A 4,689-nucleotide genomic window follows, 5' to 3' on the forward strand; every position below is an offset into this window, starting at 1 on the left:
CCAGAAGATTTTCGGCACTACCATCTCATTTGCGCCGTTCCAAGAACTGAACGACCGCAGACCACGTGGTTCAACGTGCCACCGCCTTCGTGCACTCCTTTCAAGCGAGATCGACTACCCAGAGAGCAGCGCAAAGACTACACTTTGAAGTCCTGTTACCGCATAGTTGGGAGGGAGTCTCGGTCCGCACGAGGTCACCGCTACACTTTCCTCGAAAGCGAAGGCATCTTAGTGCAAATTTGCAGTGGCCAATTTGCACTGGGAAAGTGATTGCCAATTTGCAGGGGGAAACACGGTGAAGCAGATGGTAGTGCCCAAAATCTTCCAGGAGTTCACCATCCGAGCGGCACATGAGAACGTCATACCTCGACATGCGGACATTCGCAAGACTGCTCAGCGAATTTCAGACGACTTCTACTGGCCGGATCTGCAAAATGATGTAAAGCAGTTTGTGTGCTCATGCCACATCTGCAGCCAGAGAACAACGGACAAGTTGGCGCTGCATACATGCTCCACGACACGGTTATGAAAGCTACTGACTGATAGTTTGAGAACAAACCTTTTGTCCACTTCCTTACTCCATGCGTGCGAACCAGCGGCGACAAGCCATCGTGCAACTGACTATTTCTGACGCAAGCTGTGCGTGAATGTACTGCGACATGACCCGGGGCCGTGCCTAGTAGAATAGTTATTTGCTCCCATAGAAACTTTCTTAATGTGGGGGTGATGTGATGAATGGCAACGTGAGTGATTGGCTGCAAATGTGAGCCAGTAGAACGACAGCGACGATGACGACGAAGAGGGCCGCGGGGTCGTGATCGCGAGTGCTCGAATGACGACGGCTGCAAGGCAAGCCTCGGAACAAGGCGAATCTGTTGGAAACGTCTCCGTGAGACGCCTCGGCCACCTTGTACGGGACCGGCGCTACCCTCCGCCAACGCTCAGGAGCGCATCTTGGTACCGTTGCAAAAAAGAAACCCGCGGCAAGCACACGCAGGACAAGAGAAGAAGCGACACAAACACAACGCTGGACTACCAACTGATTTAATCGGGAAAAAACGATACACTTATATGCAAAACCACGCGCATGCGCACACTTTGACAGCATGAACAGACAACTTTATACAGCTAGGAAGTGAAATTCTTTATCTGTTAGAACCACCGAAGGAACGCTGACACATGTCTTCTTGTTTTTTCTTATAAAAAACGCCTCAAGTAACTCACGCTCACGTCTTGATTTGCCCCTCCCCACAGTTACGGCATGATGAAAATTTGGAACACAATCCTGGCAGCTTTTTGTATGTAAAGCTAGATTGCTACCCGTGTCCGAACTCAAAGTTGCTCGGTGCTGCCTCAATCGTTCATTAATGCACCCGCCCGTTTGTCCAATATAAATTTTCCCGCAGGACAGTGTTCCGAAATTACTGGGGGCCATCGGAAAGGCGACCCCTGCAATACTAATCACCAAACAAAGTTTACGTCGTGCGCAGTGGGTGTTGTTTACTCCGTCCCACTGTCCTTGGAAAATTGGAAAGGTTTTCTTGAATGTCAACCCTTATTTTTGTGTTATTTCTTTGAGCCCCTCATTTCCTATTCTGATTCGCTACAAGCATAGCAAGCGCCTCTGTTCTGGCATTCTTGGTGCCAGAGGGAGCTTAATAGGGTTCAACGCTGGTTCACCACTCTAGACATGTCGTAGACACTCGAGTCACCGCGCGGGGATTAAAAAGAAGGTCGCCTTCACCCCGAGGTCAGAGGGGCGCTGGCTACCACCCCCAAGCACAGGAAAAAATTACATTGACATAAATACCGCAGAAAGCGGGGGGGGGGGGGGGGGAATCGCCCCGGCGGTAGCGTAGTGGTTATCGCACCAGACCGGTATTCTGGAGGTCGTGGGTTCGGATCCCTCCTGGCGGGCATTTTTTCTCCGCTTTCTTTCTTTCTTTCCAAATTCTTTATCTGTTTCAATGACTTACCACCCTTTGCTTTCCGAGGTTTTCTTGACTGCCAACCCTTATTTCTGTGTTGTTTCTACGAGCCCCTCATTTCCTATTCTGATTCGCTATATAAAAATAAATATATATATATACAGTAAGGAAAATGAGGGGCTCGTTGAGGAAATACAGAAAGATAGGTTAGCAGCCTACAACGTCAAAGGAGGCATAGGGGTGTGGTTAGGCTCTTTTCTTTTTCACTACGGTTAATTAAGTAAACATTTTTTTAATTATACAGAAGAAAGAAAGAAAGAAAAACACGCGCCCAGAGTGGGGACCGAACCCACGCCTTTCGATTACATGTCGAATGCCTTACCAATTCGGCTATCTGGGCGACTGTGTTCTCCTTCACTTTCTGGGCTATTTATATTTACTAGAAGTGTGTCTGACGCTTGAGGGTGGTGGCCAGCGCCACTCTGACTACACGGGGAGAAGGGGACCTTCTTTTTAACCCCCGGGGCGTGACTCGAACGTCTACAGCCTGTCATGAGCGGGTTACTGGCGGGAAGCCCTCTTATGCTACCTAGGCATCAAGGCTGCCATAACCGAGACCATAAAATGAGGGGCTCGTTGAGGAAATACAGAAAGATGGGTTAGCAGCCTACAGCGCCAAAGGAGGCATAGGGGTGCGGTTAGGCTTTTTAAATGCAGAGCATTTCAGTAACTCACGATGTCACCCGCGTTGGCGTCCGTAGTCCGCATCGCTCCCCCTACACTATATAAAGAAATAATACTTACCGGCGCCAGGTTTCGATCCCACGACTCTGCGGGCGGAACGCAAGGTGCACGTCGCTCTAACCACTGCGCCACAACGCCGACACAGAGTAGAAGGGTACGAACGCGCCTTATATCATTGACTCATTCAACCGTCGGCCACAGGTGCGTCCTCTCCCCCGCGCCCTCCGCGCCTTCTCTGCGCTCGCAACACCCTCTCTCGCCGCGTTCGGTGCGCGCGCAAGAACAGGTGGGGCGCTCGCATCGCGCTCTCTCGCCGCGGTCGGTTCCCGCTTAAACCACATATGTCGTTCGTGCGCTCTCCGGTCGCTAACATCTGTGGCGTGATCGTGACGTCAACATCACGCGTTCGTGTGGTGGCACGATTTCGGCGCTATAACACTCTCTCGCGAGGGGCATTGGATTGGATTCGATTGGATTGGCTTGGCTTGGCTTGGATTGGTTTGGATTTGGATTGGATTAAAGTGGATTGTGTTGGATTGTGTTGCGTCATAGCCGCTCCACGTTGCGTCATAGCCGCGGAAGGGGGTTCACGGCACGTTTCACGTTTCACCATCGACTTCATCGACAATGTCTACGCTGGAAGACAATTAAAACAACAACAACAACCAATACGTAATCCATACGACTTGCAGGCGCGCACCCCGCGGAAATGCTCTGCAATTGATCGTGCCCCTCGCGAGGGGGATGTTTGCATAATGCGTCGACGCGGGCGACGACTGGATGGGCATTTGTTTATCACTACGGTTAATTAAGTAAACATTTTTTTAATTATACAGAAGATTTAATTATACATTAATTAAAAAATGTTTACTTAATTAGCCGTAGTGAAAAATAAAAGAGCCTAACCACACCCCTATGCCTCCTTTGGCATCGTAGGCTGCTAACCTATCTTTCTGTATTTCCTCAACGAGCCCCTCATTTTCCTTACTATATTATTCTGCGAAAGCCTAGCGAGGGTCTCGGTTATGGCAGCCTTGATGCCTAGGTAGCATAAGAGGGCTTCCCGCCACTAACCCGCTCATGACACGCTGTAGACGTTCGAGTCACGCCCCGGGGGTTAAAAAGAAGGTCCCCTTCTCCCCGTGTAGTCAGAGTGGCGCTGGCTACCACCCTCAAGCGTCAGACACACTTCTAGCAAATATAAATAGCCCAGAAAGTGAAGGAGAACACAGTCGCCCAGATAGCCGAATTGGTAAGGCATTCGACATGTAATCGAAAGGCGTGGGTGTGGTCCCCACTCTGGGCGCGTGTTTTTCTTTCTTTCTTTGTTCTGTATAATTAAAAAAAATGTTTACTTAATTAACCGTAGTGAAAAAGAAAAGAGCCTAACCACACCCCTATGCCTCCTTTGGCGTTGTAGGCTGCTAACCTATATATATATATATATATATATATATATATATATATATATATATATAAATATGTAGTATATATCTATTCATATGCGATAGAAAAGTTAAATTGAAGTACATAAAAACATTTATTCTCAAATGTCGACTGGGGACCGGTCTTTGAAAAAGGCCGGACCCCGGTTGACACGGTAGAATACATGTTATGTTTTTGAGTTTTACTTCTCTATCGTACAGCTAACCTGATAGCCAGGAACCATGTCTCTGAACTTTATATATATATATATATATATATATATATATATATATATATATCACTATGAAAAGAAAAACGGAGCGATAACGAGCGAGGTTTGCTCAAATACTGGCAACGGTACTTGCCTCCATAAAAGTACTGTTACATGATGGGGCTGACGGGGAAGGAGAGAATTGATTCCGCCTCGGTGGAAGAGAAGAGCATTTTACAATTATCTAGTCACGGAAAACGATGTAGGGAAGCAGAGCATGTGAAGGGACTACGCCCTTTACATGGCATTTACAGAATATAAGAAAGCGTTTGACTCAGCACACAACGCACCCGGGCTAAAAGCAGTAACAGTCTGAGGAAT

At 48.1% G+C, this 4,689-nt stretch overlaps 1 non-coding gene across 1 annotated transcript; it reads right to left on the reverse strand.

Moving 5' to 3' along the window:
* Window positions 1-2,256: 2,256 nt before the first annotated feature.
* On the reverse strand, window positions 2,257-2,328 carry Trnat-ugu (transfer RNA threonine (anticodon UGU)). Its single transcript has one exon. It is a non-coding gene; the product is annotated as a tRNA-Thr (tRNA).
* Between the last annotated feature and the right edge of the window lie 2,361 nt (window positions 2,329-4,689).

The sequence above is a fragment of the Haemaphysalis longicornis genome, unplaced genomic scaffold (assembly GCF_048455015.1).
Source record: "Haemaphysalis longicornis isolate Haplotype H1 unplaced genomic scaffold, Haemaphysalis longicornis Haplotype H1 scaffold_8, whole genome shotgun sequence".
Lineage (NCBI taxonomy): Eukaryota > Metazoa > Arthropoda > Arachnida > Ixodida > Ixodidae > Haemaphysalis > Haemaphysalis longicornis.